The sequence below is a fragment of the Belonocnema kinseyi genome, chromosome 2 (assembly GCF_010883055.1).
Source record: "Belonocnema kinseyi isolate 2016_QV_RU_SX_M_011 chromosome 2, B_treatae_v1, whole genome shotgun sequence".
Taxonomy (NCBI): Eukaryota; Metazoa; Arthropoda; class Insecta; order Hymenoptera; family Cynipidae; genus Belonocnema; species Belonocnema kinseyi.
In genome coordinates, this window is record NC_046658.1 from 79,888,312 (window position 1) to 79,903,563 (window position 15,252).

Here is a 15,252-nt window from a genome sequence, read left to right on the forward strand (position 1 = left end):
GCTATCTAAGGATGGTACTATAGAACGCCACCTCAAGGTAGGCCTAGTGGCGCCATCTCTTGGTCAGGCCGGAAACTTATCAATCCACCCTCGTATAAGACTGTCTAGGCTTAATTACTACTTAGTCAATATATTTTAATTTAATTACCAATTTCATTCATATCACTGTTCGTTATTTTAAATATTTTAATGTAACCAACATATTGTAAAGCTCTTTCAGGTTCTCACGCGTTGGAAGGACATCTGCCTTGGAGAAAAACTCTCTGAATTTCAAATCTATTTAATTTTATTATACGGTAGACAGTAAATACCAACGAACGAGGGTTGCCAATTTCAAAACTCTCTAACCATTTCCCCATAAACTCTTATCATAAACATAATCCAAAAAACCTAGATTCGATCACGTACAAGCCTATAGTCTTTTAAAACCCTGGATCCTAACTAATAAACCTCCAATGAAGAAGGGACACTTTTCATCGTTTAAGATTTGAAGGAGTAGACGAATTTCTCACTTGTACAATAGGAGCAATAAACCTATTGCACTAAGCCGCTACACTCCGAGTCCCAACTCGACTTTATGGCGACATCTGCTAACCAGGCGCCGTTTGGGTCCAGGTACTGTAAACATTCTGCTGACCGATAAGGGCAAGGTCCCACTGTAATGTTCCCTCTCCACCACCCACGAAGTTTTCCTTCCACTTTTCTTTCAACATCCACCCCCGTTCTTTTAATTGGTCGAGAGTTGAGAAAGGCGCAGCCCCTTGAGACGTTTTCCGCGGAGTTAGAGTGAATTTTGAAATGGGAAGTTGCGAAAACGTCAGTGGTAGTTTAGCTTCCAAGCAACTAAGATCTTGACTTGGTTTAGCAGTTGAAGACCTCCTCCTAGATCAGACACTCTGCCTGAGTTAGGAAACCGGGTCAACGATTGCTCCCTATGTCAAGCTCTTAGCTTCTTTCGGGCCTCTGTCGGTGCAAGCGGTACCGTTCCGCTCTCGCGAGTTCTCTCGGGTGGAGGACCCTTTGATTAGTGAACAGTCTACTATTTGCGTTTTGCCCGGAAAACTCCCTGCTTGAGTAACTCCGGTAGTTTTAAGTAATCCAGTTATCACCGATTTCTCCAGGGCAGATCATCTTCCCGACCCCTGGGAACCAGTTTCATCTATAATAAAGTAAGTTCTGTCATCAAATTAATTAGCTCATTTCATTTTCCTACTCTTCACCTTACAGCCTACTTTTTTCCCTGAAAATACAGAGTGTGGGCGATTTTCTTATCTTAATAGGACAGGGATCCATTTTAGTAAATCCTTCCCAACCGCTCGGGAATGGATTTTCAGCAAATTTAAAATTAAGAAAAAAAATTCCCCCCTGCTTGTCTCAACCCTGAGACGTAACAGTGAGAATCACTCAAGAGGTAACGAAGGTCGAAATTTCGATGCACTTGTTATGAAAAATATCGTACATATCTATGGGGGAAATATATACTATTCTGATGTTATTTACAGTCAAACTTGGGAATAGCGTGCCCAGAGATAGTCATTCTAAGAATCGACGCCGCGGCGTGAATATGGGTGACAGGAGCTGCACGGGGTGTGCGGAGATCACTCACACTCACTCGGGCGTAACAAAAAAATAGCCTGATTATGTTCGGAGTTGGACTATGTACGGTTCCGTTAGGTCAAGTCAGGTTCATGGTCAGCCCCAAAACCGCGACTATCTCTGAGTTTGACTGTGTTCACAATCTGCCATTGATTTTCTAATTGGGAAATATTTACTTTTTGTAGTAAAATTAGTTTATATTTGGAGTTTTGCCCCTGACATTAGTGTTTTACGCTGTCACTTTTCTTAGAATCTGTCGCTCGAATCCCTTCTACCGTTTACGGGTAGCATTAGTAGGGTTAGTGGGAATAGTTGGGTGTACTGCTCGGTCAGCCGGCGACGTCCCCGGTTCTATTTTTAGGTCAGTTTCAGTTTTAACACATTTTCTATTTTGTTTCATATCACTATTACCAGCTTAGCACCCAGTTAGCCCTCCAATTAGTCATACGATATACAATTCTTCCATCAGAAAACCCACATTTTTTATATGGGCGATGAAAATATATTAAAAAATTCCCTCTCCGCACAATAACTTAAAAAATAAATAAGTATCTGATAATCAGTACTTTGAATTAAAATCAGAAATTATTTTCAATCCATGTTTGAAACCGAAATAATTTCAAATCGGACGGCATATGCATGCTGAAGTCGCTAAATCGATTCAGAAAAAGATTTATAATTTTATAAGAGATTTTAGATGACCCGTATTTCACCGAATAGATAACAAATTTGTGTTGACGAAGTTTTCAGTATTAGAAGTTTAAAGAATTGTATTGTTTTGAGAAAAATATAATTTTAGCCGACTTTATTAATATTTTAGCGAAATTTTCAACAACAAAAAAACGCAAGATAGAGAAGTGTTTAGAACTTTTTTAGAATTTTTTAAGTGGAACAGCTTTACTCTTTTGATTTTTTTCCGAATCTCGTCTTGTTATTGCAAAAAATTAAAAAATTTAATTTTCAGACAAATAAATCCAATTTTTTCTTCTCCAAGGCACGGTCATGAGATAAAATCTTTGGTGGCGAATGCACTTTATTAGTATCACATTTTTAAAAATCCAGAAAAAATGAAACGATGGCATTTTTAGGAAAAACAAAACAAAATTTCGCTTTATCAGTGAAATACGTGTCGTCTAAAATTCCTTTAAAAAAAAGATTGTTTTCCCCGAAACAAATTTGTTACTTCGAAAATTTAGGTAAATAACGGAAAAATTACCAAAAATTTTCTTTAAAATATTTTACCTTGGGAGCACACTGACATAATCTAATTTTCATTTTGGCAGCTTATTGTGGAAGCTAAACAATTTCCAATTTTTTGTAAAAATTGAAAATGTTTTAAAATTACTAAAATGGCATACATTACAAAAAAAACTAAAAAGTGTACTTTCTCAAAAATACCACCTTTGATTTATTTAATTTATAGTAATATGAAAGAGCCATACTGTAAGTTCGTCCACGCTAAACTTTTCCACCATATAGAAAAACTAATTTTTTATAACATAAAATCAATTTTTCAAAAGATCAATTCCTTTTTTAAACATTCTTAGTTTTACGTTCCAAATTTATAAATATCAGATATTTTAGATTTTAGATACGAAAATGGATGAAATTATAATTTTTGCTTTCCTGTTTTGATTAATTTTACTTCTTATTTTATTCAATAAAAGTTAAAGTGTACTGAAAGGATAACAATCCGAAAGAATATAAAAAGCAAAAAAATAATAATTTCATCAATTTTCTTACTTAAAATCTATAAGAGATTTGATATTTCTATATTCTGCAACTGTACACTGTTAGATATAATATACTAACATTTACGAAGTTGTAAGGTTACAAAAGTAACAGAAAATTTTACGAAATTTCCGGTAGTTTTACGTACCCCCATCTAAAATCTACGAAACTTGGAACTCAGTTTTTCTTAATTTGAAATAAATTTCTGAAATTTATTTTTGGGATTAAATAATTTTACCAAAAAATAAAAATTGCGCATGTTAAACAATGTTAAAAATATAATGACCAAAACCGAAGTATATGCGAAAAATATGAACGAAAAAATCGCGATGCACTGGAACCGCGTTTTATATCCGCCGTCCGAGAAGCAAACTTTGAAGCTATATTTCAATAGGTTGAAATAGAATAAAAGCATTTAATTATGGATCCGTTAATTTGAAACTAACTACAACTTTTATCGTTAAAATCATTAAGTTGATTATTTTTGTACAGATTCAAAATCTTCTTTAAACTAATTATTGTTCAGTTATTAATACTCAAACTACACTGTTCAATTTTAAAAATCATTAATTAATTTATATTTATAGTCGATCCTTTTTAAGCGTGTTTTTTCAACAATTTTCAATTACAAAGAAATAAAAACAGTTTATTGTTTACTGGATTTTGAAATTTTGTATAATGAAAATGTACACTTAAAAATGAGATAAAATGTAAAAAATTGTTAAGTAAAAGTAAATAATTTATAAGTATTCTAAACTAAACAATTTGTTCATTCAAAAAATTAATAATTAAATTTAACATTAAAAAAGTTAAAAACAAACTTATTTTCAATAGCATTATATCATGTGATACGAAATTTGTGACGACTGAAAATATATAATGCAGTCAATTCTAATTACAAAATCAAAATGATAACCTAGATCGCTCCTCTTTCATAAATTTATTCATAGATCCTCAGTTTTATGGCTAATGACTTCATTGAAAACAGGCTTTTATAAGTTCCAGTAATCTTATCGCAAAACATGACAAAATCGCGTAACTTTAAATGATTCATAATCTGTAAACATTAACAAAATAAATATGTAAAAAGAAAAAGTAATAAATAAATTCTAAAAATAATAACACTTAAGATCAATTTCAGTTTCACGGATAGATTTTCATATAATTGATAATTACCTGCCAAATTTCTACAAAGAATAAAAAAACAAATAAAAATAATCATCCATTTATATCAAAATTAGTACTGCATTCCTATACGAAAATTGTATGTAAATATTTCAATCGTTCTCGGTCGTTTTCGGAACATATTCTGAAGCCAACTTTTCGTGTATTCATTTGTTCCCAGCGATAATATCGGAACTGTCATAATAAAAGTGACTTTGTAGAGTTCGTAGAAATTAATTTAATATACAACTTTAAAAATAGACAGCGTTTCGCTAAAGCAGACTCTGTCTGTTGGATAGTCATCAACAAAAAGATCACCATCAGAAATTTTGTTTAAAAATGTAAATAGGGTGAAATAGACAATTTTCAAAATTGAAATTTAAAAGCATTTTTACAAGTTCTGATTGCGCAAGCTTTTTCCATGTTTTAATTAAATTTAACTAAATATTATGATATGACTATTTCATAATATATTATTATAATATCGTGCGGGTTTTTTAACTTGAAAAGAAAACAATATTATAATAAAATATTTTAATATTATTATTATTAATGTAATAAATCATAACAATTAAGAATAATTGAATATATAAAGTTATGAAAATTCTATTAAAAATTCCATGTATAACAGTGCAGTAGCGGATGCTTTAATTGAGGTTAGAGGTTAAATTGAAACTTCCATAAGGGATTAATATAATTACTTATTATTTTAACTGTTAAAACATTCATGACTACAAAATAAGAAAGAAAGCAGCTAAACGAACGAAAAATACATATTTTGACCATTATTTCTCAAGATACAAGGTATCGACAAAAAACTTTCTTTATCCTGAGTTTTAAAGCGGATAATTTCACAAAAAGCGAGAAAATTCAGAAAGGAGCAAACCTCTGCTTTCTTTAAAGAATAAATATTTTGTTTGATTTTCGAAATTCAAAAAAGACGATTTTAACTTTGTCTTTTATTTTGGAACATCAAATATGTATTTTTCAAAAATACTGATCGCTAATGAAATAAACGTAAAAAAACTATTCAAACTGTTCTGATCGATATTTTTGCCATGAATATTGAAGGAAACTAAAAAAGAAAGTATCCACGAATAAAAAAAATACACCCCCTCCCTCTCGTGAAATATTTGACCTAAATGCAAATTTTGTTCTAGAATTCATGATACAATAAAACTAGACTTTGCCTAATTTTAAGTCCGATTCTTTGTGGATACATCAAGAATTATCATATTTTTAAAATTATTTTTTACTGTTTTGAAAATTTTCTGATTAATATAATACAATTTGAATAGCGATTCAAAATCGAAATTTTAATTTTTCGCAAAAAGAAAACCTTCCTCCCGAAATGTGATGATGATGCATGAGAATAAAAAAGGTTCAAACAAAAAAAATTATCATTTTACGAGAAATTCAAATTGAAGAACACGACATCACAGTATAACATATTTTTTTCTAAATATCCAGAAAAAATTAGCAAATATGTATCGTATTTATTCACTTGCTAATAATTTCAACAAAAAAAAATCGAACCTAAAAGGTTGGAAAGAAAATATTACTACGTTAATATTTTAACTTAAATTGTATTAAAAGAAAACAAATTATTGGTTCCATAAATGAGATTTAAAAAAATCATTTTACTATAATATGTATTTAATATTTCAAATAATTGTTTATGTAAAAAATCCAGCTTTAAAAAAGTTTGGCTATCTAGTTCTGTACTGCCACCCTTCGTTTATAATATTTCAGTTATTTTTTCAAAAATATTAATTATAAAAACGTAGATATATAAAATCACAGTTTACTATAGAAAAATGAATTTATCTAACATTGGCATTTCTAACATACTTTTAATAATACATTTTTGTTCACAGAATATATTAAAAACACTAAAACTCTATTTGTTGTGTTCAATTTGAAAATTAAAATTATAATTGTAAAAATATATAGTTTCAAAAATATTTCAGGATACAAGATTCGATAAACACGCCGTGATCGATCGTTTTGTTAAAAAACTAAAACTCGATCGAAGAAGACCAGACGATATTAGAATATTGTGTGGAAACTGGCTTAAAAGGCACTTGGGATCCATGTGATTCCACGGACTCGACTCCTGCGAACGTTGAAAGTTGTTGTTTGTGCACGAATTACACACCGTCTCGGAAAAAAATTGTTAACCATTTTTTAAATAAACATTTTGAACTTTCGCTAACATCATTCGTCGCAGAACATGATAATGCATATTTCTGCTCAGTTTTATCACAAAATATTGAAAACTTCCCATTTCGTTGCGAGTTGAAGTGAAAAAATGCAAAATATTTTCTTCAGAGAAAAAAAAACAGTTTTTCGTAAATAACGCGAAAAAATAAAAAAGCTACAAATTTTGTTATGAGGAGAGAAAGATGCGGCATTAAATTTTCATTGTGGATATATATCTAAAAAATAAAAATTCGATACTTTCTTTTCAAGTGCTCAGGGGCTTCCCCACTCCAAAAAAATAATTATTGTATATCTCCTTTTTGCATCCGGAGCCTCAATTGAAGGATTTCAAATATTTTCAAGTATTTCAAGGTATATCCGGAGATTTCAAAGAATTTTAAAGGTGTTAGGATATTTTAAGAAGTTCCAACGAATATTTAATTAATTTCAATAGATTTTAGGGATTTCAAAGAATTTGAATGATTTAAGGGTATTTAAAAAAAAATTTCAAGGAATTTTGAAGAGCTTTAAAAAGTTTCAAGGGATTTAAAAAGATTTCAAAAAAATAGAAATATATTCGGGATTTTAAGAGAATATAAGAAATGTTGAATAAATTTCCATCATTTGATGGATTCTAAAGGATTTGAACGATTCTAAGGCATTTTAAGACACAAATTTTGAAGGAATTACTGAGTATTTCAATGACTTCAAAGGATTTTGAAAGCTCTCAAGGTATTTTAATAAAATTTGGAGAATTTCAGGAAATATCAGATTTCATGTACTTTCACGGGATTTTATAATATGTAATGGATTTCAAAGAATTTGTTCTCGAGAATGTGGGGTTTTAAATATTTACACAAATATTTTAATGTATTTCCAAAGATTTGAAAAACTTAAAAATATTAGAATATTTTAAAAGATTCTGACGAATTTTCAATCGATTTCAATTATTAGGGATTTCAAAGAATTTAGAAGATTTATGGGTACTTTTAAAAATTACAGGAAATTTTTAAGAGCCTTAAAAGGTATTTTTTAAGGGTTCTTTTTTTAAATTGTAAGGAATGTTTAAAAGCCTTAAGAATGTTAGAAGATTAGAATTTCGGTATTTAAATATTAGTTTTCAAGGAAAATTAAAAATTAGTCAGGGGAAAGTTAGGGAATTTTGAAAATTAAATTTTGCAGGCACCCTGTAATAGGCTTTCTTCGCAAGTCATAATTGGCGATGAAATCCAAAATTATATTAGTCTATAATTCTGACATAAATCAATTTTAGTAAAATTATAAGGTAAAGAGAGACCAAGAAAAGTAATTGAACCTGTTCTAAAAAAAACAAGCACAATCTCCGCTCACCAGCAGATCACTAGCGGTCACTATGAGATTCGAGAAATAATTAATAAAATACAACCTGTCTTCGTACCAGTTCGGACCTTTCGTCCCTGTTATGATGAAGACAGGAGCAACTGTAATAAATTCACTTACGTATGCATGTTTGCGTTCCTGAGGAGTACGAGCTGAAAAGAAAATTATAATTAAAGTGTAAAATATAATAATTTAGAATGTTAGTAACTCATAAAAATAGGTCATAAATAATTATGCCTCAATAATTATGTCTGTGGAATATTCTGTTTAAAATAACACTGTAATTGTAATATGCGTTCAATAGATAATTTTACATCGTCGAATGTAGGTGAAAAATGATTATTCATAAATGAAATACGATAAACCCACATAATGTATTATTAGTCTTATTGAATTAATTGTTGTGAATAATTTACAAGGATAAAGAAATGCTTAGCATATTATTGAGATATAGAGATTTTTAATTTTAATGAAATATACGGAAGCTTACTTGCAAACATTAAGTAAACTATTGAAACTCTTACTTTAAAGAACGCCATTTAATTTTTTAGTTTAATTTCCTTGAATCTGTGTTGACCGTAAGCAACATATTCTTATTGCAATACTTGCGCTTCGCGATCGATTTTTTATTTGTCTTTATATAATTCTCTGATAAATTATTAAATCAAAATAGTTTATTTTATATCTGTAGGGTGAGTCAAAAATAAAAAATGCTGGATTACGAAATCGATGCAACGCGAAAAAGTAGCGTATTCGGAACCTAAAAAAATTTAACTAATTTGGAATCGATAGATATGCAGCTTGGATACCTACGCTTGAAAAAAATGTTTAAAAATTGCTTGTTTGCATAGTTTTTGAATCATAAATTATAACCCATATGTGAATAGGAGAAGATTTTTTCGGGGACTTGAATACTTTCTAACGAGAAAAAGAAAGTAGGGAAAAAATGATCTACCTCCAAAGTCGAATTTTGAAACACAGAGAATTTTTAAATTAGTCATTTTGGCACTTAATGAAATCATCTTTATGACTTGAAATTTAAACATTTTTCTAAACATGTCTGGTCTTCTTATCACAGAAATACGCTGGAAAAAAATCGACAAGACTCAGGGATCGAAATAGGAATGACAGTGAATTTAATAATTTTGGTATTTGGTATATAATAGAATCTTTTTCTAGCGTATATCAATTCTAAGAAAGACCGCACATGATCTGAATATTTTATGAACCCATTTCGATTTCTAGGCCTCACCGAATATTTTCAATATATAAATATGATAATATATATAATATATATAATAATATATAAAATGTGGTTTTAAAAATTTTTGGTACGATCAAATTTGGAATTTTCAACTTTTCGACCAAATTGCAAAAGTTGTTATTATAATATTATAGGGCTTTCAAAAAGCAACGTTTTTCTTCTCTTGACTTTTTTTCGTATCATGCGTTGTTTGGCTTAAAATGTTCATTTTAGTTTGTTTTTTTGGATTTTGAAAATGTTCTAGCTCTGATAAATTTCTTTTTGTAGAAAAAAGGCATGGGAATAAATTGTTTGACTTTATGAGTACAATAACTCTGGCAATTTTTGATTTTTCGAAAAAAGTCATTGGGATAAATTGTTCGACTTTTTGAATACCACGAATAACCGTACAGAGAATTTTTGAATTTTAAAAAAAGTGGTCTCAAAAATATTCAAAATGTGCCCATTTTTTGAATTTTCATCCAAAATAGCTGGCTAACGAACTTGACCTTTAGGACACTAAACGAGTGTACCAAAGGGCAATCTAATAGATTAATTTTTTCAAAAGTTATCGTGTTCACAGACAGGCAGACATACATACAGACGGTGATACAGACATACAGACAGACACATTCGTAAAAACCTGTTTTTCGGATTCAGGGGGTCTCAAAACGTGGACATTTGACAAAAACTGGGGGGGGGGGGGGGCAGATTTTACACAAATCTAATACCTTCTCTGATGAGAATGTAAAAAGCTTACACGTCCTCAGAAGAATTCTAAAATATAAGTTGTAAACATAATTCCATTAAAAACAAAAATTGAAAATTTAGAAATTAACTTTATTTCCAATCTCGGTTCCTGGGACATTGAGATTTTTTTCGGTTACATTTTATCCATTGCAAAGTTTTTAAAGTACAAGACAAAATTCTCCTATTTTTTACTCATTTTAAATAATGTTTTAGTTGACAGTTTTCTTCAAATTTTAGTTCAAATTTTAACGTAATAATAATTTTTGTTAAACTTTTAGCGTTGATATTCCTTGACATTATTGTCATGTAATAAAAAAATAGATCTTGTTTTCTTCGTTTTTTTTTTCAAAAAATGATTTTAACACTGATATCGCCACCTTCAATTTGAATTTTCTCGAAATAGAATAATTTTTTGGAATCAAATATTTTTATTCTCATTAAGCATCCCCATATCTCAGGAGCAAGTTTTCAATGTTTCCAATATTAAAATATTAAAATTCTCTATCAATTTGCTTGGAATTGTCTATCGTTTTATATTAAACTTTCTTCATCCGTATTCAATTACTTTATGAATATCACGGGAACAGGTTTTAATTTTTTATTTTAACTAAAAATTGAATCTTTCATTGCAACCCACAACCGCGCCTACTCGCATTTCAGGTTAGTTTCACTTTGAGCCTCAGTTCAGCAATACTTCAGTATAGAAGTGGACTTTGTTTCTACTTTTAAGAATGATGTTGGTTTTACAGAATGCTGTTTTTTGCAAAATGTTGATTAATGAATTACAGAATGAATGGAAGTTAATTTTAATTTTTTTCTTTAAAAACTGCCACAACATCCTATAGTTACATTTTGCAAAAAACTGGCGAGTACAAAGACTTAGCTTGAAATTGGTTGAGGCTCACCGTATGTGTGTATTTTATCTCGTGTCGTTTCGCTGCAAATTTGAATTTTCTATTTGTCAATAACAATTTCGATGTTTAAAAGAAGGCCGTTTCTATTAATCATGAAATTTCTGAAAAAATAGCAAATTCAACGATCTGGGCTATTTATCACAAAATATTCGTATAAATCGCCGATTCAATGGTCTATGAATATATTCGTTCGAATTAATTTAATTATAAAAAAGTAATAAGGTGTGATAAAAAGGACACCAAATATCTAAACACGCATCTGTGCTATTTAGCACCAAATTGTTTATTGTTATTTTAAACTAAATCACAGGTAAGATAAGGGGCATAAATTGAAGTACAGTGAACCCTAGAGATAGGGCCCCCAGAGTTTGTTCTTCCGAGAATTAACGCGGCGCAGCAGCGATGCCTGAGAGGAGTTAGGGGGGGGGGGTGTTCACTCACACACATTGGAAAGAGGTAGGGTTTCGAACTACATTAATTCTGTGACAGATGAAGGGTTGCTCCCCTCCCCCAAGAGACGTTGGAAAAGGATAGGGGTTTAACAAAATTATTTCAGAGACCAGTGACTGGGGCACCTTGCCGCCCCCTACGATACGTTGAAAAGAGCTAGCGGTTTAGGTGACATTATTTCTGTTGCCAGTCATAGAGGTGCGTTTCCGCCTCCCACAGAGACTCAACCCTTATTGTCTTACGTTATTTTTTGATGACCCGTAAATAAATTCACGAAAAAATTCAATCAGAAACTTTTAAAAAAGATGGAAAGTTTAAAATTTAAAGACCTTAACAAGAAGGGGAAGGGTACGTGTTTCAAAATTTAAGAAAACTACTTTATATCATTTATGCACGGCCCATAAAATATACAAGTTGTGATATTTAAAGTGTTTTTTTGTTGATAGGAAAAAGAATCAATTTTAATTATTAAAACCATAGAAATTCTACGAAATGTCTTGTTAAAAATTAAATTTAGCAGCAAATATTTGTTATTACAAAACATTCAGAAATATTTTCAAATGATGAAAAGCAAAAAAATTCTGTACCTAATAAGCTTCGCAATAAATTAAAAAGAAAGTCTAATGTAGATTCTCTAGAAACAGAAATAACTTTTTTCTAACCAAAATATAAATAGCTGAAAAGACAAAACATAATTTCCGGAATATATAAAATCCAAAAACAAGCTTCTAATTAACTGCGTCGCATTTTCTCATTGTCAGACTTCAAACGCTGTTAAAATACATTTAAAAATCCGTGGTCTGAATAATTTCTGTAGGGATTTTTTAAATTACCAATGACAGTAAATTAGTATATAATACATATAATTTATACAAATTATAGAATGTAAAGAAAATATGAAATACTTTATTTAGATTCCATTTTTTATATATTTAGCAATTTAAAAAATTCCAGATTCTTAGAAAAGTTAGTATGACAGGGTGATAGTTACCTCCAAAATGTGCACACTGCACACTTCCTGATGAAAAATTTGGAATCGATCAAGCCGTTTTCTTCTAAAAGAATCCGATGTATAACTCTTGCGCACTTTTGCTAATCCGAAAAAGAATAAAATCACTATAAAAGAAAATTGGGCTAAAAAAATAATTGTTCAGAATTGTTAGAAAATTTGACGGGAAATTAGCAAACGACTTCAGAGCGATTTTTTAACATGAAAAAATAACCCATCATTTTTACTTTTTTTAAACATGCCCACTCGCAACCGTTTTTTACCTTTTCTGAAAGAACTGAAATCTAATTTATCGAATGACTAATATTTCTCAATTCACTCGACATTTATTTACCAAGAGATTGAGAATTTTTAACGCAAATGACGGTTTTTTTCTGATTAATTAACAATGCTGCACTTGATTCGTCTGCGTTGAAACACGTGTTTACACTTGTTGAAACGCCGATCAACCAAAACTTATCTTATTTTTAAACATACTCTGTAATTTATATTCGTATCGCCCGCACAATAAATACCCGAGGAAGATTTGCTAAACCTAAACATAAACATTGGTCACGTTTGGCGGGAACTAACTGTGCGCATGCGCGCCATTATGCGCAGATGTATCATCCGAATTGTAAAAATTCAGTGAATTCGAATAAGTTATTGCTTATGACTTTTTTTGTGATTTTCAAAAATATAAAGAATATTGTAAGTCGAGCATCTTTCGGTTGATTAAAAACCATTAGATTTCATATGAAATAAGCTTATTTGACTCCCGACAATTCGGAAGAAAATATGAAATCTTCAACTAACTAATGTCAGTTATAAGTTTAAATATATAACCTAAGTTTTGAAGTTACAATATGAAATTATTCAATTTTGAAAGTTTCATATTTTAATTGAGAAATCACTACTGCCTTTAATTCAAAATCGTACATTCTTTAAAAGGTTTAAATTTTAAACCTACAATAACAAGGGTATAGAATTTGAAATTGATTAATTTGCAGAAAGCATTCAAATGGTTTCATCATGTACATTCAATATTGAACAATTTTTTAATCTACGCGATTCAATTTGAATATATTAAATTTCAAATGTTTTCAATTCAAAATTGTTCTATTTCATAATAATTATTTCAAATTTCTGAATTATAAGCGTTTCAGACTTTTAAGGTTTCTTGTTTGAAATTTACATATTTATATTAAAAATTCTACTAAAATTCAAAATTGTTCCCTTTTATTATTTTAATTTCAAAACTTTTAACCCTAGGTGCTTTAGACTTTTAGGGCTTCTTGTTTGATAATTAGAAATTTGGAATAAAGATCATTGGACTATTAACGATTTTTAATTTATATGAAATGAAAGAATTTTAAATCATCAATTCGAAACGGGCTTAGCTTGAAATTGTTTAAATTGAAACTTAAAAACCATGCAATTCAGTGTAAAAAATTGCAACGTTTAAAATTCAAAACTGTTCAATTTCATCATTTTAGTTTCAAAATTGTCAATGCCAAGTGCTTCAGACTTTTCCGGTTTCTAGTTTGAAGTTTGGATGTTTTGATTTAAAATTGTTAAATTATTAGTGCTTTTTATTTCATATAAAATGGTGGTAAAATGTCAGAGGATTCAATTCCAAAAAACTCTTCAATTTCAAACGCAACAAACGTGAAATTCTTCAAACTTAAATTTTAAATCTATACAATTTAATTGGAAGATTTTTCATTTTTATGTCCTAAATTAAAAATTATTCTAGTTTGTAATTTTGAATTCAAAGTCATTAAGACTTTTAAGGTTTCGAATTTAGTTATTTGAACTAAAAATTATTTATCTATTAATCATTTTTATTTTATATAAGATGGCAGAATTGTAAAAGATTAAATTCTAAATAAATTCTTCAGTTTCAAAATCACGAAACTTAAAATTATTTAAATTTAGATTTAAAAACTATGCAATTCAATTAAAAATTTATAATTTTCTTGAATGTTTTAAATTCCAAAATTGTTTCATTACATATCTTTCGGCTCAAAATTTCGAATTTAAAGTGCTTCCGGCGTCGAAGGTTTCTCATTATTGAAATTTAGAAATTTTGAACTTAAAATTATTCGACTATTAGTAGAAAGTAGAAGGATCCAATTTAAAAAAATCTGCCCGCTACGCGCGCACATTCTCATTGCGCGCGACTCGCTTCGCTCACAAGTTTGAGTGCGCCTAGGGCGCGCGACTGTTGGTTCTCGCGCTTCGCGCTCGATGATGTATTTATCTCGCGCCTCGCGCTCAGTCATTACATTTTCGCACATTCTTGCGCAAACATTTGAAAATTAAGACTCATAACATCCACCACTGTAATTTTGTGATTGTGAATTCTCTTTCGTTAAAATAGCTTAGCTCGAGAGTTTGAGCGCACCCACGGCATGCAACTGATGGCAATCGCACTCCGTACTTGGTCTGCATTTCTCCCGCATTCGTGCACAGACCTTTTAAAATCAAAGGTCAACTGACCGAAAACTTTAATTTTGTGATTTTGAACTCTCTTTTGTTAAAGCTCTTTTGGTTTTAACGAACACATTCTCATCACGTATCTCGTGCTTCGCACTCGATTTTGTCCAAGATGTCAACTTTGCTACGTTATACACAACACTTTTATATGAAATATAATACATTTTTTATGTAACTCTGTCTAGGATTGCTTACTCAAAGATCGCAAAATAAAGCAAAAATGGTATTTATCATGATTATTTTCATATTTATTTTGTATTTTGCTCTAAATTGTATTTAAGGCTGCGCTGGAACATGTATCATTTCAATAAATGTATAGCATTACAATTCATAATATAGATAAAAATTGATTCATA

At 30.0% G+C, this 15,252-nt stretch overlaps 1 protein-coding gene across 3 annotated transcripts in view; it reads right to left on the reverse strand.

Moving 5' to 3' along the window:
- The window catches only part of LOC117167085 (dopamine N-acetyltransferase-like), a 95,276-nt gene extending 82,369 nt beyond the window's left edge, over nt 1-12,907 (reverse strand). The window contains exons 1-3 of one of the 3 annotated variants that reach the window (XM_033351709.1): nt 12,753-12,907; nt 12,401-12,501; nt 8,173-8,204 (exon numbers count right to left, since the gene is read on the reverse strand). The gene's annotated coding sequence lies outside the window, so the exon portion shown is untranslated. Of the gene's footprint in view, nt 1-8,172; nt 8,205-12,400; nt 12,512-12,681 lie in introns of those variants that run through there. The other 2 variants (XM_033351708.1, XM_033351710.1) reach the window with 2 other exon arrangements.
- Nucleotides 12,908-15,252: the final 2,345 nt, after the last annotated feature.